The sequence below is a fragment of the Pelophylax lessonae genome (assembly GCF_965119305.1).
Source record: "Pelophylax lessonae genome assembly, chromosome: 11".
Taxonomy (NCBI): domain Eukaryota; kingdom Metazoa; phylum Chordata; class Amphibia; order Anura; family Ranidae; genus Pelophylax; species Pelophylax lessonae.
In genome coordinates, this window is record NC_138778.1 from 120,290,452 (window position 1) to 120,314,211 (window position 23,760).

At 41.9% G+C, this 23,760-nt stretch overlaps 2 protein-coding genes across 5 annotated transcripts in view; both read left to right on the forward strand.

Moving 5' to 3' along the window:
• Nucleotides 1-23,760, forward strand: part of ZNF385C (zinc finger protein 385C) — a 330,357-nt gene that overhangs the window by 150,766 nt on the left and 155,831 nt on the right. The gene's annotated exons all lie outside the window — the stretch shown is intronic.
• Nucleotides 18,999-23,760, forward strand: part of LOC309566375 (uncharacterized protein C17orf113) — a 30,055-nt gene continuing 25,293 nt past the window's right edge. For all 3 annotated transcript variants that reach the window (XM_082271502.1, XM_082271503.1, XM_082271504.1), the window contains exon 1: nt 18,999-19,289. The gene's annotated coding sequence lies outside the window, so the exon portion shown is untranslated. The remainder of the gene's footprint in view (nt 19,290-23,760) is intronic.

A 23,760-nucleotide genomic window follows, 5' to 3' on the forward strand; every position in this document is an offset into this window, starting at 1 on the left:
TTGACATGGTGTCATTGAATTCTTATGAATATTGATTGGGATACAAAGCACATGTGGCTAATACATGCATTTTAGCATGAGGTGTGATTTAAGGAATAAATCTTTACCTTATTATTACTACTTTCGTGCTCTGATGATTTCTATTATTTTAGCACTTAAGAGTAGACCCATCATTTCAGCAGCCTCTCCAGAAGGTTTCCTCTGGTCCTGATCACATTTAGATTGGAGACGGCATTGTCACAAATGGCCATTTCTTTTTATTAATGGTTTTCTTTACGCATTGCTGGCTGAAAAAGACTTGAATGGTAATGAGGCGAAACCTAAGCTGTTCTCAGATGATCTAATTGCAAAATATTGATACTCTATATCTAAAACCATGCATAATAACACATACACATATATGTTAAGCTAGGGAAAATTGTTTAATTATTATTTTATTTTAATACGTCAATTTACAAGTTAGGATTATTTTTCATTTGTGACATATTTCATATACTATGTATGCGTTTGGAAAACCTTTAGAGCATTTGACCTTATTTATTGACACATGAATTGGAGTGATAAAGCCTAAAATTTATGTTTTTAAATAATCAGCACAAGGGATGGTATACTGTACATTTGATATACGATGCGTGGCTTGTGCTGCTGGCACCGGGTGGACTTCACTCAGAAGATGCAAAATAGTTTCTTAAACAGTGGTCTGTTAAAGCTAGCTACAAGCTATAATCGTATTGCAGAATGTGTTAAAGCCTAGTTCCAGCCAAAACATTTTATTTTAGGTTTGGATGGACTTGGGAACATTAGACACTTTTGTCACATTTTATTCCTGTCTGCGACCCAGCTGGTGAGATTTAAGCCTGTGACAGCAGAACAAGGAATCAGGAAAATGTTTGTCTCCAGGACAGGAAGACATAGACACTCTGTATCTTCACTGCAGTGAAATTCCCGATAGTAAAAACTGAAGGGGTCCTATCCCTACCCCACTCTGTGCAAAACTATAAAAGAAAAAAAATTACAGAAGTTTGGCTTCAAGCTTAGCTAGAATCCTATAGAAATCTTAACATGAGTTTACATAAGTTTTATTGTTTTATTGTAGTCATTAATATTAGATGAAGTCATATGAAACAGTGACCGGATAAAGTTAGCCATAGATGGCTTATTAATTACAAGTAGGGCTTTTGGTTTCTAGCATCCCCTGCAATGACTGTTCTATTTCAGCTAGGAAGTAACAGCAAACACCTCTAGTAATAAGAGACAACCATTTTCCGCCTGCCCCTCTACTGTCTCCTCTTGTCTACCTTTATTTTTGTGTTTAGTACCGCGTCTGGTATTCACTTTCTACTCTCCCCTATATTTTTGACCTGGATATTAGCAACTAGCCTAATGACACCTCTATACCATGGTTATTCGGTTATCTGGGTATGCATTCAGTTCTCTCCCCAAGAGGTCATACCTGTGCCGGACCCCTCGGTACTTATCCTGGGCTCTGGGACTCTGGGGGGGTATATCCCGTCCCCCTGATACCGGCCCAAAGTTGGATGCCAGTGGGGCGGGTGGACTTCCCTAGATATGCCCGACGAGCTCCCATGTCAACCGTTAGTCATCGCACCTTCTACCATTGGGGTCCCATGATAATCTATATATCTCCCAGGGTCTCCGATGCAATCCTATTTTTGCACCATTGCTCGATATTAGACGTACTGTATCTGCTGTGAAAATGGACCACTGCTATCTTTTTTGTGACTTTACTTTTTCCATTCATGACCACTGGTGTTTTGCCAGTTATGCCGCTGTACAGAACACTGGTGAGACCTCACTTGGAGTATTGTGCGCAGTACTGGAGGCCATATCTCCAGAAGGATATAGATACTCTAGAGAGAGTTCAGAGAAGAGCTACTAAACTAGTACATGGATTGCAGGAAAAAACTTACCAAGAAAGGATAAAGGACCTTAACATGTATAGCTTGGAAGAAAGAAGAGACAGAGGGGATATGATAGAAACATTTAAATACATAAAGGGAATCAACTCGGTAAAGGAGGAGAGCATATTTAAAAGAAGAAAAACTACCACAAGAGGACACAGTTTTAAATTAGAGGGGCAAAGGTTTAAAAGTAATATGAGGAAGTATTACTTTACTGAGAGAGTAGTGGATGCATGGAATAACCTTCCTGCAGAAGTGGTAGCTGCAAATACAGTGAAGGAGTTTAAGCATGCATGGGATAGGCATAAGGCTATCCTTCATACAAGATAGGGCCAGGGACTATTCATAGGATTCAGATATATTGGGCAGACTAGATGGGCCAAATGGTTCTTATCTGCCGACACATTCTATGTTTCTATGTTTCTATGTTTCTATGTTTTACTGTATGCCTTCTTGTTTTCCTGTTTTATTAAATAAATAAAGAATTTAAAAAAAAGAGACAACCATTATTGCACAAGGACAATTCTAACCCATAGAGGTTGGAGCGCAGAGGAAAAGGTCAAAGTTCTATATGGGTTCAGAATTTTAACACTGATCCCCAGCGTCCAGGACCACACCACGTTTTTAATTCCCCAAATTATTTTATGCAGAACTCTTTAGTGATGTAGAAAGCACGAAATAGATGGTGCTTTTTAGTGTTAGTGGTGTATCATACTACACATCATTTTGATAAATTCTAAGTGCATAACAAATATTAGAACCTCAGTGACAGCACCACTTGCATGGGAATTGGTAGAATTTATTTTGTAGGATATCGGTTTAGCCCTCACAATAGTTACCTTTATTGTGTAAGATGACCTTTAATTAGCCATTAGCATGAAATGATTAAAACAGATGAGTAAAGCATTCTTTTGTTGAGGCCTCACATTGCTGCACTATCCTCTAGCAAATGTCACAGCTGATGTGCTATGTCAGTGATCTTTGGATAATCTATTGTGAGTGCACAATGTTAGGCAACCTCTTCCACACCGCCCTATTTCTCTGCTCTCTCAGGCTCTGTCACCTTGCGTTAGAGCTCCCTTGTCGACCCGTCACAGGGCGAAGGAAGTACATGGCTTCAGGCCTTGTTCTTCTTGCCACCCTTTCTGAGCCATGAAGACCCTAGCTTTACTGCCTTCGCTACTTGTAAGGCTGCCTTTGATTCCAGCTGTTTAGAGGAAATGGCCTTCACAGCTAAATTCTGTTACTTGAGGAATTTCTGAAGTCTGTTAATTTCTTATTGACTCCTTGCTTTGATAACACGCAGCAGTAGGTTATTCCAAATGTCATCTGTGGGCCCCAGGCTGTTAGAGACAAATCTCTCTCGCCATATTGAGGTCAGCTTCCAGTTTAATCAAAGCCTTCGAGGCAAAACCGTTACATCCTACCTCATGTCACCTTGTTTGTGATGTAGGCATTGCAGGAATTTAGCTTATTAGACTAGCTGTGTTACATAACTGCATTTATTAACAAGAACTACAAAATGTGTAAAAAAAATATATAATTTAATATATATATATATATATATATATATATATAGTCTAATAGGAGCAACTTGCTGCACAGTGGATAGCAGGAGTCGCTAATATACTTTAAATTATCAACATATGGTTCGAATATCAGTTAATCAATTATAATATATATCTCACCACTAGGACTGATTAAAAGGATGTGAAAGAAAAAGGGAGAAAAAGAAAGGGAGGTGGGAGAAGGAGGGGGGGACAGGTGGACACCCCATGTCTCGTGTAAGTAGCCAAGTCAAAAGCAGACATCACAGGTCAACTAGCTAGTGGTCAAAAACTGCTGGTATAAAGTGTGTGACTGTGGGGTCCCAACACCCAATGGAATTTGGACGTTTTGTCCATCAGTCTCGCCGTTAGTCTTTCATTAACAAAGGTTCTTTGGAACCTATTTTTTACTGGTGTTATCGAGAGGAAGTCATATAGCCAAGCTTGTGCTATGGATTGTTTGGCAGCTGTCAGGACGTGGGTCAAGCAGGCTCAGATGTGTCCCCCTGAGTTATATTTTAAAAACAATCTAATAAAACTCAAAGGGTCATTGTACTTTAAGACTAATATTTCATTTTTCAATGCATGTCACATTTGAATCTTCGATCCTTGTTTTGGGTAGAGATCTGAGTTCCAGTTTGCTCATCCAGTGCTGAATTTGCAGGAGGTCAGAATGATGCATTCTGGAGTTTTTTTTCTAAATTTTCTAAATAAGAGAAGACCCCATGGTGGGGAGCAAGGTGAAACAAAGAGCAACAAGGGTAGACATCTCATCACTGGAATTCTCGAGACATGAGAAGCCAGTGTGGGATTCCGCATCCACATGGAACTGAAACAGCAGCTTTATTATGGCTGAACTTGAAAGCGGTTTTCCATTTTCAGAATGAAAATACATGCCTGGCTTCCTGCTGATCAGTAAGGGTCTCCCCACTAATGGCTCATTTCCACTGAGCTTTCTGGTACGGTTCGGTACGGTACGCTATTTATGCCGTTTCCATTGTGAATGGTACCCTAATTCCAAACCGTACCGTACCACTTTTTGGGACCCTTTCGTTGGGGTACCAAGCACATTAGTACCGTACCAATAGGGTGGAGCTACACTCTGCAGAACTTTGATTGGTTGACAGAGAATCGTCTATCACAGCTTTCCTGCTACACCACGCCTATCATGAAAGGGTACTATTGGCAGTGGAAACGCAAGGTGTACCGTACCGAACCGTACCGTACTGAACCGAACTGTACCGTACCGTACCGTACCACTCAGTGGAAACGAGGCATTAGGGACATGATTGGGCATTTTAACAAAGCCACTGTAAGGCAGTTACTGCTTAGAGATCTGCTCAGCTGCTGTTAGTACAGTGCAGCCTTCCATTGCATTTCTTACAGAGACCTGCCTACCGTACTTACTCAGAATTAGGAAAGCCTATAATTTATTTATTTTTTTTTTAATTAAAACTGCTGACGACTTTTAACATTTATTAGTATTACACTTGAGATTTTTTTTTTTAATGTGATGCCAGTTACTTTTATTTACTCAAGATATCTTTTGGGATAAGTCATCATCTCCCCGTACAAATATAGTATATATAAAGTATAGTAGTTTTTGGTGATTGTATTTAAATATACAAACAATATTTATATCATATTTTATACATTAGTAAAAAAATCTTTATTTTACAAAAACACTTCACAGAATTCATACATGAAATGCAATTTGCAAGAGCTGCCTGCAAAGCGTAGTTGAAAAATGGTGAAAGGTGCGCTGATTATGTGATGTGTAAGCTGTAACCAAGGTCCAAATAATGGTATTAAAATGATCATAAAATATTGGTGCGCTAAAGAGATATATCTGCAAAGCATAGTTGCCAAGTTTACCGGACAGCCCCGTGATTTTGAACATTGTCCTGCAGGCTGTCCTGGGTGATCCTGGACTGTCCCTGTTCCCCAGACCTCAGATCGGAGCACCCCATCTTCTGTCTATTTAGCCACTGCAGATGCACTATCAATAGTAACTGCTTTTCTGAAGAGTTTGTATTGTGATTGTGCTTATAGTCATAATAACTACGGCTTTGTTTGAAGAGTTTACTGCATTGGTTATTACTTATTTGTTGTTAAGGATGATGCACCTAGCTCCTCCTGCTAGATCTGCGAAAATGTATTTTGCTTGGCAGAGGTCAGCATCTTGTTCACATAAAATTGTATTTTTTTTTTTTTTTTTTTTTAGAAAATAGTGTCTTCTTAGTTTATAGATTGGCATAATCTTATAATAATCATAATCATATATTATGTTAAATAATATTTATATAGTTAAATATTTGTTGCATATTTGTTGCATACATATATATGTTGACAAAGTGAGAGTTTCTAAAAAAGAAAAAAAGTAAGGTAAATATTTGTTCAGTATACCAAGATGTTTTTTGTGTCACATTAGTGATTTCAGTGATATTTTTAGCCTTGCTAGATCATTTTTTCTTCATTTATTCTCCTTTTCTTTATAGAGGATGTGAACTCTAAGGCCCCTTTCACACATATGGACCGTTCATTTCATCAGTTCAGTCACGTCAAAATGGATCAGTTTTTCATCCATTTTATATCCGTTTCTCATCCATTTTTCGTCCATTTTTCGTCCGTTTTTCATCCTTTTTTCATTCATTTTTTTTTACATCCACTACCAATGCAAAAACGGATGAAAAATGGACTGTTTGTTTGTTTACATCTGTTTTTCATCTGATCTGTTTTTTTAACGGAAGAAAAATAGGGCATTCATCCGTTCAAAAAAACGGATATTGACGGAAGCGGATGAAAACGGATGTAAACTGATGATCATCCGTTGTCCTCTGTTTTCCCATAGGAATGCATTGATGTCCGTTTTTCATCCGTCAACGGATGGATGAAAAACGGACAAACGGTCCGTATGTGTGAAAGGGACCAAATACTAGATTCACACTATAGCAATCCTTTGCAATGCATATTATGGGGTTGATTTACTAAAGGTACACAGACTGTGCACTTTGCAAGTGTAGTTGCTCCAGAGCTTATTGAATGAGGGAAAGCTCTGCCAATGTCCATCATCCAATCATGTGCAAGTAAAAATAATGTTCTTTTTTTTCCTTGCATGTGATTGGATGTTCTTTGTAAAGTGAAACTTCATCTTCTTTACTAAGTTCTAGAACAACTGCACTTACAAAGTGCACAGTCTGCTTGCCTTTAGTAAACTCAACCATAGGAATGGGCTGCCAGCACAACACAACATATTACAAAATGTTTTTATTTTTTTAGCAAAGCAGTACAAAAAAATGCATGGTATGTGTTTTATGTTACACTGCGGCGTGTTCTCCATTGCACTGTACTGTATAGTGAATTGTAATGCCTTTCACAATGAATGGTACCAGAGTGCACAGATACATTGCAGCAAAGAGTGTTATCATGCCTGTTTTGCATGCATTGCCACAAGTGTGAATAGGCCCTAAATGAATGCTAAAGCATGTTTTCACCTATTCTCATCCTTGTTGCATCTCTAAATTGCTGCTCTCCTGCAGCCTCTTACAACCCCCTTCCTGTCTACATAATCCAACGTGCTTCAGTGCATTTCTTAGGGCTGATTTACTGATGTAGACAACAGAGGACTATAGCTGCATAATCTGAAAATTGGCTATAGTAAATACCTATTATATTATTACCCATTGGTAGAAGCCTTCTAAAGACTTCACAGTGTGAAAATGGTAAAAAAAAGAAAATTGCTTTATATAGTCCCACACATAGGAACAAAAGAGCAACATGTGGTTGTCCAGCTGTTGTAAAACTACACTTCTCATGATCCTCTAGAGACCTGTACATCCAAATGCCAAAAAAAGGAATATTCTAGTCTCCATTCTCACTCTCTGGCAGTTCGGGTTTAACAATCTCCTAGGTTTTGCATATGATATGATTTGATTTATTTTGTTTATTAGTTAATATTGGCGTGCTTTCTTTAGGTGCTTGTCTCAAGTAAAAAGTCCTATTAGTATCTAAGACTTCTGGGGACTATCATTATGTCTCCTAACCGCCCCCTTCCTCTCACTTTCAGGGAACTTCATCTGATATTCAAATCTCCTGAAGCTCTGAGACTGGCCATACATTATAAAATTTTCTTGTACAATTTTCCTTTAGAGCAGGGGTATTGAATTAAAATTCAAGGAGGTCCAGTTGCTGAAATTATCTTTGGGCTGAGGTCTGAATCTCAATTCAGTGCTATGACTGATATTGTTGATGATTGTTGTCGTGCCCATCAGCATGCCCCTTAACATAAAATATGCCCATCAGCACGCCCCCTTAACATAAATTAAGGGGCATGCTGATGGGCACATTTTGTGTTAGGGGGCACTCTGATAGGCACAATTTATTTTAAGGGACACTCTGATGGGCACAACAAAATGTGCTCATCACAGTGTTCCTTTACATCAAGTGTCTCCATCACAGTTCTCTTTAACATCAGGTGTCCCCATCACAGTTCTCCTTTACATCAGGTGTCCCCATCACAGTGCCACCTTACATCAGGCATTCCCATCAGACCGGCCTCTTACATCAGAGTGCCCCTTAACAACAATTGTGCCCCTTAACATATAATGTGCCCATCAGCGTGCCTCTAACATAAAATGTGCCCATCAGTGTGCCCCTTAACATAAAGACTGCCCATCAGAGTGCCCCTCAACATAAAATAAGGGGCATGCTGATAGGCACATTTTGTGTTAGGGGACACTCAGGGGGCACAACAAAATGTGCTCCTTTACATTAGGTGTCCCCATCAGTGTGCCCCCTTAACATAAAATTCACCCATCAGCGTGACTCTTAACATAAAATAAGGGGCATGCTGATGGGCACATTTTATGTTAAGGGGAACTCTGATGGGCACGATTTATGTTAGGGGCACTCTGATGGGCACGACAAAATGTGCCCATCCCAGTGCTCCGTAACATCATGAGTCCACATCACAGTGCCCCCTTAATATAAATTGTGCCCATCAGAGTTTCCCTTAAAATAAAATGTGCCCATTAGCATGCCCCTTAACAGAAAATAAGGGGCATGCTGATGGGCACAATTTATGTTAAGGGGCACTCTGATTGGCACAACAAAATGGGCCCATCACAGTGCTCCTTTACATCAGATGTCCCCATCAGTGTGCCCCCTTAACATAAATTGTGACCATCAGAGTGCCCTTTACCATAAATTGTGCCCATCAGGGTGACCCTTAACATAAAATTAGGGGCATGCTGATGGGGACATTTTATGTCAAGGGGCACTCTGATGGGCTTATTTTATGTGCCCATCACAGTGCTCCTTTATATCATGTGTACCTATCACAGTGCCCCCTTCGCATAAATTGTGCCCATCGGAGTGCCCCTTAACAAAATATGCCCCTCAGGGATCCCCTTAACAAATAATGTGCCCTACATACCTTGATGGCAGGAGTTGGCACAGGTGGCAAGCTGCAGAGGGCAGAAGCTACAAGGTAGCATATCTCGCAAGGAGTAAGAGCCGGGAGCCAGGAGCCACAAGCAGCAGGGGGGCAGGGCGCGCAAGTGAAGTCATACCTCAACTCATGGCCCAGTCTGGAGTGGGAGCCAGGAGCTGCGAGCAGCAGGAGGGCTGGGCACGCACGTGACATTACGCCTCAAAAGTGATATGGTCCAGAAATATTTAGACAGAATAAAGGTGGATAAAGTGCCTGGACCAGATGGCGTCCACCCACACATCCTAAAAGAATTGAGCTCTGTAATTTAATAGATGAGTTCTTGCTGGAAAAAAAATATTTTAAGCAACAAACAGCATGGATTCATGAAAGACAGAAGTTGTCAAACAAACTGATTTCTTTTTATGAGGAGGTCAGTAAAACCTTGGACAGAGGGGTGGCTGTGGATGTAGTATACTTGGATTTTGCAAAAGCGTTTGACACAGTTCCCCACACACGCTAATGTGTAAGGTAAAGTCTACTGTCTTGGAAAGATCGGTTTGTAAATGGATAGAAAATTGGCTCAAAGTTAGAATTCAGAGAGTAGTGGTTAATGATTCTTACACTGAATTGTCTAAAGTTATCAGTGGTGTACCCCAGGATTCAGTGTTGGGACCCTTACTTTTAAATATCTTTATAAATGATATAGGGGATGGGATTAAAAGTACAATTTCAGTCTTTGCAGATGACACCATGCTTTGCAGTGGAAAAACTCCCTTACAGGATGTCTCCAACTTACAAGCCGACCTCATTGCACTGTTTCATTGGGCAACTATGTGGCAAATGAGGTATCATGTTGATAAATGTAAAGTTATGCACTTGGGGGCTAAGAATATGCATGCATCATACATACTAGGTGGAGTAGAACTGGGGGAATCCATAGTGGAAAAGAATCGGGGTATCCTGGTAGATTATAGTAGATCATGGTAGCAAGCAAAGTCCTTTCTTCTATTAACAGAGGCATGGACTCCAGAGAGAGAGAGATATAATTTTGCCCCTGTATAAATCATTAGTAAGACCTCATCTGGAATATGCAGTTCAGTTTTGGGCACCAGTTCTTAAAAAGGATATCGGGGAACTGGAGAAAGTGCAGAGAAGGGCAACCAAACTGATAAGAGGCATGGAGGAGCTCAGCTATGAGAAAAGATTAGAGGAACTGAATTTATTCTCTCTTGAGAAGAGGAGATTAAGGGGGGGGGGGTATGATAAACATGTATAAATACATAAAGGGTCCATATAGTGAACTTGGTGTTGAGTTATTCACTTTAAGGTAAACACAGAAAACTAGGGGGCACTCTTTACGTCTAGAGGAAACAGATTTCATCTCCAAATATGGAATGGTTTCTTCACCGTAAGAGCTGTGGAATAGACTCCCTCCAGAGGTGGTTCTGGCCAGGTCACTAGATTGCTTTAAAAAAGGTCTGGATTCTTTCCTGGGTGTACATAATATAAATGGGTACTAATATTCATAGGTAAAGTTGATCCAGGGAATATCTGTTTGCCACTTGGGGGAACAGGAAGGGATTTTTTCCCCTGCTGTAGCAAATCGGATCATGCTTTGCTGGGGTTTTTGCCATTATCTGCATCAACTGTGGGTATAGGATTGTGTATATGGGATTGTATAGTTGGGGTTTCTTTACTGTTGCTTTTTATTGGTTGAGCCAGATGGACTTGTGTCTTTCTTCAACCTGACTAACTATGTAACTATGCAATTCACGACCCAGCTGGGAGTGAGAGCTGTGATCAGCAGCAGCATGTAATGCTTACCTGCTCTGTGCAGTTGGTTTTGCACAAAGTGGCCTCTTCTTCTCGGGTCCCTATACTCTGCTTCTGGCCCCTCCCTCTTGTTGACTGCCCCCACAACAAGCAGCTTGCTATGGGGCACCCGAGCCAAGTCACAGCTCCCTGTCTCCATTTAGACACAGAGCCACGACCCGGCCCCGCCTCCTTTCTCTCCTGCTTGGCTGACTGTCTTTCATTGACAGCAGCGGGAGTCAATCTCGCTGTGCTGCTGTCACAGACATTGAGGAGGGGAGTCCTGGACCGAGAAACTCCTGCAACATTGCTGGATAAAGATGGGCTCAGGTAAGTATTAGGGGGCCTGAGGGGGGCTGCTGCACACAGAAGGTTTTTTAAATCTTAAAGCGGTAGTAAACTCATACAAAAAAAAAAAAACCCTGCAAGACAAAGGCATAATGAGCTAGTATGCATCGCATACTAGCTCATTATGAAACACTTACCTTAGAACGAAGCTCCGACACGGACCCCCGGACACCGCTGTGGGTGCTGACATGATTCCTCGGCGTCTCTTCCAGGTTCAGCGGCTCCGGCGCTGTGATTGCCCGGAGCTGCGATGACGTCAATCCCGCAAAAGCGCGGAAGTCATTTTCCGGCAATTCCCGGCAAGGAATTCTGAAGGTCCCCCCGGACCTTCAGAGCGCATGCGCCGCACGCGTCAGCGGCTGCATGCAAAGCAAATATCTCCTAAACCGTGTAGGTTTAGGAGATATTAATTGTACCTACAGGTAAGCCTTATTATAGGCTTACCTGTAGTTAAAAGTCGAAAAAAGCAGGATACTACCGCTTTAATGCATAGAATGCATTAAGATGAAAAACCTTCTGCCTTTACAATCCCTTTAACTCTTTCAATTTGTATGCAATCAGGTAGGCCCTTGCACTACATAGTTGAAGGTACACCTAAAATAAATTAAACAATAATTTTGTATACTGTATGGCCAGCTTTAATCTCAACATGTGTTTGCCCTCATTTCTACAACCCAGTGAAACACAAAACCCATCAGCTGGGGCTCCTTGAGGTTTCTTCAGGGTTGCCTTGGCAAAATGCCTAAAAATTGCCCAAAAATTGTGTACAAGCCAATGGGTGGATGAAACCTACCTTTTAGTTACACAAAGCCTCAGGTTTTCATTGTGCACCATTACAACCTTCTAGCTGCCAACCTCCTAACGCCTAATGACATCCTCAGTTGATAAGGAGGATGTCAGTTGTCTGCATATCATCCTTGTTTGACTCTCTCCTGCCACTCTCCATCAACTTTGGGGTATCATTAGCTAAGTGAGGGAGAAAAACTGAAGGAGAAGAGAAACATTGGAATACTAGTCAGTACCAGTTTGCAAAGGTGTCTTTGCTTTGGAAGAATAAATCACCTCTAATGTTGGGTGTCCATCCTGTATTGATGTTGCAACATTAGGCAAAACTTTTAGAATAGTTTTTACATTTTAGAATGGGGTGCCTCAAGGCTGTCCAGAATTTTGGAGGGTGCCTAGAGATTTTCCATAATTTTAAAGGGTGGCTTGAGTGAAAAAAGTTGAGAAACACTGATTTATCTCTCCATTTTCTGAGCAAACAAACAGTTTTTTTTTTCTAAGTATTGTGACATTGTTCATGTGTTGCTTTTTCTATCTAACTTATCTCATTAAACTTCTGTTTTTCTGTAACGTTTATATTGTTAGATTTTTGTACCATGTATACGAATGCAGCACATACAGTACTTTTTGTGACAATTATCAGACAATTTTGTTATATTAACATGCTCTGTGTCATCTCTTCACATGTAGCACAATCTCTGTCACCTTGTTTCTATTGGTATTTTACTATCTGAAAAACGCAATAAAACTTTATTGAATTATTCCATATAAAACTCATATGGGTACCATATTCCCTTTGTAATCTTATTAACCACTTGCTGACTGCCGCACGACTATTTACTGCGGCAGTCTGGCTCTCCTGGGCAAATCGACGTAGGGCTACATCGCTCGCCCAGGAGCCTCTAGGGGGCGAGCGCGCGCTCCCGCTCGTTCCCGCACATCCCCGTGCGAGTGACCGGCGGCTCCGATGTCCACCAGCCATCTCCCGCTGGAGAGGGAGAAAGGCAGGCGGCTAATGTAAACAAAGCCGCCTGTCATTCTCCCTGGTGTAACTTCAGAGACTACACGATCCTGCTATGTAGGATCGTATGTCTCTGTTGTTACATCACAAGCCACGCCCATTTACAGTTATAATCACGCCCCTAGGGACACACTTAACCCCTTGATCACTAATAAAGTTAACCCCTTCCCTGCCAGTGTCATTTTTACAGTAACAGTGCATATGTATAGCACTGATTACTGTAGTAATGTCACTGGTACCACCAAAAGTGTCAAAAATGTTAGTCGGGAGTCCAATCTGTCCACCGCAATGTCGCAGTCCCGCAAAAGAAAATCGCAGATCGCCGCCATTACTAGTTAAAAAAAAAAAGCAATACAAATTACATAAATCTTTCCCTTAGTTAGTAAACGCAATAACTTTTGCGCAAACCAATCAAAATACGCTTATTGCAATATTTTTTACCAAAAATATGTAGCAGAAAACAAATTGGCCTAAAATGTTAAAACATTTTGATTTTTACATTTTTTGGGGGGAATTTCATATAAAAAAATTTGAAACATATTGTTATTTTTTCAAAATTTATGCTCTTTTTTTGTTTATAGCGCAAAAAATAAAAATCACACAGGTGATCAAATACCACCATAAGAAAGCTCTGTTTGTGGGAAAAAAAGGACGTCAATTTCATTTGGGTACAGCGTCGCACGACCGCACAATTGTCCGTTAAATTCACGCAGTGCCGAATCACAAAATAGGCCCTGGTCTTTGAGCAGGAAAATCCTCCGGGGCTTAAGTGGTTAAAATTGCCAAGTGGCATTGATGAATTAAAGGACAACTACAACACTCACCAGAAAAGTACACTTATAAATACCAAGTACAAAAATTAAAGCATTCCATGTATGGATATTTTATACATACTGTTCCTGGGTCCCGTGCCAAGCGGCTGCCCTGCTGCATTATGAACACAGGAATGCATTCTCTGATTGGACGAATTGGAGAGGTGAAGTGGGGATGTCACACTCTCCACCTAATCCAATACAATTGGAATACAAAACATTCTCTGGATGGTGCCCTTGCCAACCTGGAAACCTCCTGTGTTTAGAATGCAGCAGTGCAGCTGCTTGGCTTGGAACCTGGAAGTAAGCTGAGCTACTTCAGTGATTTCCAGCTTCCAGGGGCATTAACCAGGTATGGCATGTGCATAGTTACATTGGTCTAAGCTGGACCAATGTAACTGTATAAAATATCCATACCTGGAATTCTTCTTTAAAGGAGTTTTACCTTACATCCTGCCAGAAAATTAGGCGATAGTAAACAAATACAACTAAAGTAAGGAATGATTTGACAATACTTCTAATGCTTTCTGTTCCTTCTTTTCCCAGCGTCATTAGTTCTCATTTCTTGTATTGATTTTACAGGGACAAAGTGAAGACAATTTCCCCAATGGTGTCACAGACAGAAATGAAAAGCTGACAGATTTGAAATATTCCCCTTTACATTTACAAAGAAAACGTTACAGAGTTACATAGGATGAAAAAAAAAAGGCACAAGTCCATCTAGTTCAACCTTTCAAAGGGGAAAAAATATATATACAATCCAATATATATATATATATATACAGTATATATATATATATATATATATATATATATATATATATATATATATATATTTATATATATATATATCAACTTTACCTATAAATGTTACTATCCAGTTATATTATGTACATTTAGGAAAGAATCCAGTTAAAGCAATCTACTGAGCTGGCCAGAGCCAGTCTATTCCACATTTTCACAGCTCTTACTGTAAAGAAACTTTCCCTTATTTGGACATTAAATCTCTTTTCCTTCCAGGCATAGGCTTAAAGAGTGCCCACCTTGTCCTCTGTGATGATTGAACTTCAAGTTCACTATATGGTCCACTTATGCATTTATATAGGCATACCACGCTTTAAGTACACTCGCGAGTAAGGACACAGCTTGTTCAGCTTGGCATGGCACTACTCCCGGTTTTTAACATTGGCGTCTATAGGAAATCTTGGTCAGCTTGACATGGCACTGCTCCCAAACCATAAGTGACAGGGATACCAAACTTAGGGAGCACCGAGAGGGGACCCAGGACTACAACATATCTGAACAAACATAAAACTGTTTGTGGCTGGCCAGCTTGCCTAGGTAATCTACTATGTCATAGTCCTGGATCCCCTTAACATGCTCCCCAAGCTTGGTGTCCTTGTCACATGGTTTGGGAGCAATGCCATGTCAAGCTGACCAAGATTTCCTATGGAGCTAGTGTATTTACATGCATTGAGAAATGAAAAAAGGTATTGCTTCACTTTAAGTACATTTTCGTTTTACATACATGCTCTGGTCCCATTGTGTACTTAACCGGTTACCGACCGCCGCACGACTATATACTGCGGCGGTCAGCCCCGGCCAGGCAGAGTGACGTATCGGTACGTCACTTGCCTGTCACTTCCTTGTGAACCAATAACGGGCGAGCGCGCGCCCGCGGAGGCGCGCGCCCGCCGCTGCTCGTTCACAGGGAAGTTAGTGCGTGTGACCTGATGTCCGCCGGTCACTCGCCGATCTTCGGTACAGAGGGAGAAGGTCAGGCGGCTGATGTAAACAAGCCGCCTGTCATTCTCCCCTGTGTAGAAACAGTGATCAGACGGTTCTACTATGTAGGACCGCTGATCACTGTTCCTACACTAGTAGCCACAGCCAATCACAGTAGAAAGCACGCCCCTAGGGACACACTTGTATATGTATAGCACTGATTACTGCAGTAATGTCACTGGTAACCCCAAAAGTGTCAAAAATGTCAGTAGAGGGTCCGATCTGTCCGCCGCAATGTCGCAGTACCGCAAAAAAAATCGCAGATCGCCGCCATTACGCGTTAAAAAAAAAAACACCAAAAATTACAGAAATCTTTCCCTTAGTAAACGCAATAACTTTTGCACAAACCAATCAAAATACGCTTTTTGCGACTTTTTTTACCAAACATATGTAGCAGAAAACAAATTGGCCAAAAATGTTAAAAAATTTTGATTTTTACATTTTTTTGGGGGGGAATTTCATATAAAAAAATGTGAAAAATATTGTTATTTTTACAAAATTTACGCTCTTTTTTTGTTTATAGCGCAAAAAGTAAAAATTGCACAGGTGATCAAATACCACCAAAAGAAAGCTCTGTTTGTGGGGAAAAAAAGGACGTCAAGTTCGTTTAGGTACAGCGTGACACGACCGCGCAATTGTCTGTTAAATTCACGCAGTCAAAAAATCACAAAAAAACCCCTGGTCGGAATGGGGGTAAAATCTTCCGGGGCTTAAGTGGTTAAAAGTGGGGTATGCCTGTACATGTTGATCATATCCCCCCTTAATCTCCTCTTCTCAAGAGAAAATAAATGCAGTTCCTCTAATGTTTCTTCATAGCTGAGCTCCTTCATGCCTCTTATCAGTTTGGTTGCCCTTCTCTGCACTTTCTCCAGTTCCCCAATATCTATTTTTGAGAACTGGTGCCCAAAACTAAACTGCATACTCTAGGTGAGGTATTGCAAATAATTTGTACAGGGATAAAGTGATATCTCTCTCTGGAGTCTATACCTCTATTATATTGTTACTTATACCTATTATTAAGCTTATGATATACCAAAACACCCAGATCCTTCTCCACCATTGATTCCCCCAGTTCTACTCCACCTGGTATATATGATGCATGCATATTCTTAGCCCCCACGTGCATAACTTTACATTTATCTACATACAACCTCATTTGTCACATAGTCGCCCAATTAGACATTAAAGTGGAGTTCCGGCCCCAAAATCGACATAGTCGATTTTGGGCCATCCGCTTTCTATAGGTCACCTGAAACAGAAATGGATAATTACGATTTTTTATTTTTTTTTACTTACCATGTAATTGCAGAAAAATATACTCACCTTTCTTCCACTTCCTCCCTCGGCGGCCGCGGCCCGCGCCGTCACTTCCGCTTTGCAATGATTCCTGGGAGCTGAACGTCATCACTCCCAGGAATCAATGCGCCTGCACCGGCACAACGTCAGTTCTGGTTCAGGCGCGTCATACCTTGCTAAAGAGCTTCTGGGCATGCCCAGAAGCTGTGCAGGGATCATGGCTGGCGCAGTGCATCATGGGACCGAAGAGGACGGAAGAGGACGCAGAAGAGGATCGCTCTGGCTTCAAGCTGCCCACACCTGAGATGGCAACGCTGGAGAAGAAATTTTATAAGTGAGTATTTCTTCTTGCAGGTAAGTGCGAACCGGGACAGATCAGAGGCTATCCATTGTGGAATGTACTAGCCCTGACTGTCCCGGGGGTATGTTCACTGAAATTTTTTTTTGGTGGCCGGAACTCCGCTTTAAGGTCAGCTTGTAAATTGGAGACATCCTGTAAGGAAGTTATTCCACTGCATAGCTTGGTCTCATCTGCAAAGACTGAAATGGTAATTTTAATCCCAGACCCTATATCATTTATAAAGATATTAAAAAGTAAGGGTCCACCACTGAACCTTGGGGTACACCACTAATAAACTTAGACCATTTAGAGTAAGAATCATTAACCACTACTCTCTGAATTCAGTCTTTTCTGTTTCACTGTCGCTGTTTTCCAGTGCCTTTAAAAGCGCCTTTGCGCAAAAGGAATGCTTTTTGGACACCATGGTCTTTCTCTATTTTCTCCGCACAAAGAACTGGAAAAGCAGAGGCAGGGCACTGGAAAAGTCACCAGGTGAAATCCTGTGGTGAAATGGCATGATACAGTGTAATCCGTTAGGATCACAGCTTTGTATCCTGTCATTTAGTTTATTTACATTTTATAAATTGCCGTCGGTTCCTCCCCCCTGCATCGCAACGCTCGTAGGGAAGAGAACCGGAAGACAGGTGCCGGCAACGGCCAAGCACACAGCAGGAGGACAGCGGGGAATCGCAGGGGAAGGTGAGTTTTAACCGGTTGCCGACCGCCGCACGACTATATACGTCGGCAGTCAGCTGGTCACTCGGCGATCGTCGGTGCAGAGGGAGAAAGGCAGGCGGTTGATGTAAACAAAGCCGCCTGTCATTCTCTCCTGTGTAGGAATGGTGATTATACAGTTCTACTATGTAGGACCGTTAATCACTGTTCCTACACCAGTAGCCATGTCCAATCACAGTAAAAAGCACGCCCCTAGGGACACACATAACCCCTCCTTCCCCAATAAAGTTAACCCCTTCCCTGCCAGTGTCATTTTTACAGTAACAGTGCATATTTATAGCACTGATTACTGCAGTAATGTCACTGGTACCCCCAAAAGTGTCAAAAATGTCAGTCAGGGGTCCGATCTGTCCGCCGCAATGTCGCAGTCCCGCAAAAAAAATCGCAGATCGCCGCCAATAACTTTTGTGCAAACCAATCAAAATACACTTATTGTGACTTTTTTTTTACCAAACATATGTAGCAGAAAACAAATTGGCCAAAAATTTAAAAAAAATTTGATTTTTACATTTTTTGGGGGGGGGGAATTTCATATAAAAAAATGTTAAAAATATTGTTATTTTTTCAAAATAAACGCCCCTTTTTGTTTATAGCGCAAAAATTAAAAATCGCACAGGTGATCAAATACCACCAAAAGAAAGGACGTAAATTTCGTTTGGGTACAGCGTTGCACGACCGCGCAATTGTCCGTTAAAGTCACGCAGTAAAAAATCGCAAAAAAAAAACCCCTGGTCAGGAAGGGGGTAAAATCTTCCGGGGCTTAAGTGGTTAAAATGTACAGATTTCCATGCAAAATAATGTCACGCTTTTAGCACAGAAATCTGGACATAATCAGACCGCTAGGGAAGTTAATACCTCCAGCCCATAATAGAAGGTCAGTACCCCCATATGGCTCTGGGGCTTGGGGTAAGCAATGCAAAAGCCTGTGCATCGCATGTCATATGATTCACTGATCGCTGCAGCAATGCAAACATTTACGATAATACACAATTCATTTAGTGCATAATTGTTGGTGCATTTATTAAATTTTTCCAAAAGGTGGACTATGCCTTTAATCTGTAACCTTAAAAGCAAATGAACATTTGTATGAATTGTTGTACGCACATCCCCAGACACTAGGTGGCAGCACTGACAATGCAGCAGAGCAGCAGACACACACACACACATTTGCACAGGCACATATTATGGCTGCTCCCATGGCTCTGTATTTCTGCGGCTGCTTGCAGACAAGCGTCTTTCTCCAATGCTGGATGCATCTCCCTTTAACTGTTTATTGAGGAGCGAGTGACCTTCCTGTAACAGTGGGGCTCAGTGCTGTACTGAACAGAGGCAGTAGTGCATGTAGCGAGCTCCTCTTTGTGTGTCTGAACACAGGAGAGGAGGAGGAGGAGGAGGATAGGGGAGTGTGTTTTGGTGCAGCCTGGAAAGTTCACATAAGCTCTATCATCCTGTGCAGGGTATGTATGTACAAGCCATTACATCACTATCCTCAACTTCTGCACTAACAATCTGGGCCCTAACCATTCTTCCATTCCTTTGCGTTGTCTTATTTTACCTGGAGTAACTTTTTCTGCTTAAATGCCAGCTTACAATATGTGTTTATATCTCTTTTTATATTCATTTAGAGATAAATTGAGTACTATCAGTGATATGTTTTTTATTTGCACTAACATACAAGCTTTCGGGGTATGTCCCCTTCATTAACCACTTGGTACTGGAGGATTTTGCTGTCTTACGTCCAGGCCACTTTTTGCTATTCGGCACTGTGCGACTTTAACTGACAATTGCGCGGTCATGCAATGCCGTACCCAAACAAAATTTACGTCCTTTTTTCCCCACAAACAGAGCTTTCTTTTGGTGGTATTTGATCACCTCTGCGCTTTTTATTTTTTACGATATTAATAAAAAAATGCGACAATTTTGAAAACATAACAATATTTTTCTACTTTGACAGTTAAAAAATATCCAATATATTCAATTTTTGTCATATATTTAGGCCAAAATGTATTTAGCTACATGTCTTTGACAAAATAATTCTCAATGAGCGTATTTTTAACCGCTTTAAGACCGGAAGATTTTACCCCATTCCTGACCAGGCCATATTTTGCGATTCGACACTGCGTTACTTTAATGGACAATTGCACGGTCGTGCAATGATGTACCCAAATTAAGTTGATATCCTTTTTTTCCCCACAAATAGAGCTTTCTTTTGGTGGTATTTGATCACCTGTGCCATTTTTACTTTTTGCGCTATATACAAAAAAAGAGCAACAATTTTGAAAAAATTATATTTTTCACATTTTTTTTATATGAAATTCCCCCAAAAAAATGTAAAAATCAAACTTTTTTAACATTTTAGGCCAATTTGTTTTCTGCTACATATTTTTGGTAAAAAAAATCGCAATAAGCGTATTTTGATTGGTTTGCGCAAAAGTTATTGCAGCTACTAACTACGGGAAATTTATGTTTTTTTTTTTTAACTAGTAATGGCGGCGATCTGCGATTTTCTTTTTTTTTTTTTTGCGTGACTGCGACATTGGGGCGGACAGATCGGACCCTTGACTGACATTTTTTACACTTTTGGGGGTACCAGTGACATTACTACAGTAATCAGTGCTATAAATATGCACTGTTACTGTAATAATGACACTGGCAGGGAAGGTGTTAACTTTATTGGTGATCAAGGGGTTAATTTATGCCTGGTGCTTAGTAACGTGTGTGGGGGGAGGGGATTGTGTGACACAGGGACAGATCGCAGGTTCAGCTATGCTGAATCCTGCAATCTGTCACTGTTTGTCACTTAGGAGATCCGCCCGCTTTGTTTACACAAGCGGGCAGATCTCCACACTTGATCCCCAGCGATCGTGGAAGAGCGGTGGTGATCACCGCCTCTCCACCCCTGGCCTGACTCCCGCTGTGACTGAATACAGCGGGAGTGAGCCTCCGGCAGCGCGCGCGCCGCCCACGAGGGGAGGAGTCCAGCAACGTAGGTCTATGTCGCTGTACGATAACTAACCACTTTGCCGCAGTAGTATCAATGTGAGCGGTCGGCAAGTGGTTAAGGTCCAAGCCGTACCTTGATGAAGGGGACATACACCGAAAGCTTGCCCTGAAAAATTGTATGTTAGAAAATGAATTGTATTGCTTCTAATAATACGGTCATACACCATAGTTGTTGTGTAAGACTTCGGAAAGTGTGTAAATGAACATTCTGTCAGTAATTACTTTGGCCATTTCATGTATTTAACAAACTTGTTTTATTTCCAGTACTGCTAATGCACTTTTATCCTGTAGTTACGATTCCTAGCCATGACTTCATATGTCGGCCCTTAGCAGTGTTTCCAATAAAGATAATTATTCTGTATGATGGATACAGGTGCCAATAGGATCTGGTTTCTTGGTCAGTGCAGGTTGCCATACTATGCTGGATCTCTGTTTAATTGTGCAGTCAGCAGTCACCAAAATATCATTGGCTATTGCTACCTATATATACGTGCATTAAGCAAAAGTCTTATGGCCTGTCCTTCTACTGCACTGGATCTCATCTGTGGGTATGGGTAGAGAGGTGTTTACTACCCGCCTCAGCTTTGCCTGCAGTATGTCCCATACAGAGCAAACAAAAATGAAATGACTGCATCTTCCATAAGAATTCCTGACACACATATCCCTTGCTTAAGTGCGGCCAAGAGAGTGAAAAGCTCTTTGCATCACTTTCCACTAGGCATCCTTAAAAGTTAGATGCCCATGCCATTACAGTTCCCCCATTAGGTTTTACATAAACCTGTCATTCTAACTTAAATATTAGTTGATTCACATTCAGGGCCGGTGCTTCCACTAGGCAAACTAGGCAGCCGCCTAGGGCGCATTGCCACCTAGGGGCGCAGCCAGGAGTCGGCACTCTCTCTCCATCATGAATTCTCCACCATGAATGATTATTGTGAGCCGAGGCGAGGGACGGAGGTCGGGGGGGTGGAGAAGGGACAGCGGAAGATGCCAGGTGTCTTGAGCAGTGGCGGAACTACCAAGCCCTGGCTATCCACCACTGTTGGAGGGGCCCTAAAAGGCAAGAAGGGAGCCCCCCCAGAGTGCTGCCTGCATGATGATCCTCTTCGGCTGGTGCTGAGCGGCCTTAACCCCGGGCAGGTAGTGACTATCTGCACTGAGCTGGTGGGCAGCCGTTTATTTCCCTGGGCCAGTATTAAGCAGGGAGCGGAGGAGAGCTGAACCTGAGCCAGAGCTTGGCACTGGAGGGTGGAACCTTTACTGGGGCAGAAGCGACGAGGCACCAGAATAGTCTGAGGAGGTTGGTGATGAAGGACGTGCGGAGCTCTCTGACTGCTGCTTTTCCCTCCACCAGGATCCACCGCGTGTAACAGGGGTTCAGGGTCACCAGGTGTGCCATGAGGATTTGGGGTCCCCGGGTGTGACACTGAGGAACATCAGGGTCCCCAGGTGTGACACTGAGGAACATCAGGGTCCCCAGGTGTGACACTGAGGAACATCAGGGTCCCCAGGTGTGACACTGAGGAACATCAGGGTCCCCAGGTGTGACACGGAGGAACATCAGGGTCCCCTAGTGTGACATGGAAAAACATCAGGATCTGACATACAGGTACATTGGGCTCAGTGAGTGTGACAGCATGACATGGAGTAATATTGGGGTCCCAGGGTGTGACATGGAAAAACATCAAAGTCCCTGGGTGTGACATGGAGGGACATTAGGGTCCCCGGGTGTGAAATGGAGGAATATGGGGGTCACTGGGTATGACAGCATAACATGGAGGAACCATCAGATCACTGGGTATGACATAGATAGGTTTTTAACCCCTTCCCTTTTTTTGGGGGGGGGGAGGGCGCAAGTAGCTGGTCTTGCCTAGGGTATAAAATAGTCTAGCACCGGCCCTGTTCCCATTGCATTGCTAGGACCCCCTGGTGCCAAAACTTACCATTAACACTCCTGTCCACCTCTCCAATCTGTGGTCTTCTCTTTGTCTCATTGGGTAGATTTCCCTTCGCAATCTGTCCAGGTATTGCAACAGGAAGTAAAAGGAAATCTCTCCAAAATAAAGTGAGATGTCATCATTGACAGCTGTGACCAGAACAGATGTCCCCATTACCCTCACTTCTTGTTCTGATGATAACTGTCCTTTTGGATTTCCCACCTTTTTTTTTGTTTGTTTTTTTACAGTGGCCACCAGGAAAAATAGAGAGGGGAATTAAAAAAAAAAAGGTTGAGCTGAAACCGCTCACGTGGTTACTAGACCCGGAAGTAGACTCTAAGCTGTCTCACTCACCATCTCACAGCGGGTCATTTACTATTAAATTCCCCTGTTTTAGGAGAAAAAAGTACCTAGATCACAGCCTGTCCTGGGGCCATGGCCAGTTAATGTAGCAATTTTTAAGATCATCTAGTTGCTGAACACCAGATTGCTGTTACCCTGGACACACTGATAGGCATGCTCTAAATAGATTTTTTTTTGTGTGCATGCATTTATGACCACGAACGGTCCAATCAGGTCCACCTGTTAGTTTTTCAAGCAGACCCGATCGGATCGTCCATTCACCCCTAAGAAACCAGCGAGTGTAAATGGACTTCTGTCTGTTTACACTTGTCTACCTCTGATCCAATCTGGTCCACTAAAAGGAAAAGGGATCTGTCCTCCTCCATCTAGGCAGATCGGATCAGAGGGCAAACAGACAGCAGAATCCATTTACACCACTCATAGAGCAGAGCAGGCTCTGTCCGTGTCCGCTCTGCAGAAACTGAGCAGACATGGACCTTTCATATACTCCCTGCATGTTTGTACATTGTATTTTTCAAGCTTGAGCATTTTTGTTTTAGCCAATGGAAAGCTAGGTGGTTTTATGATATTTATTGGTGGTTTGATATATTGATTGATATTGATGATTTTTTAATATCCACATCCA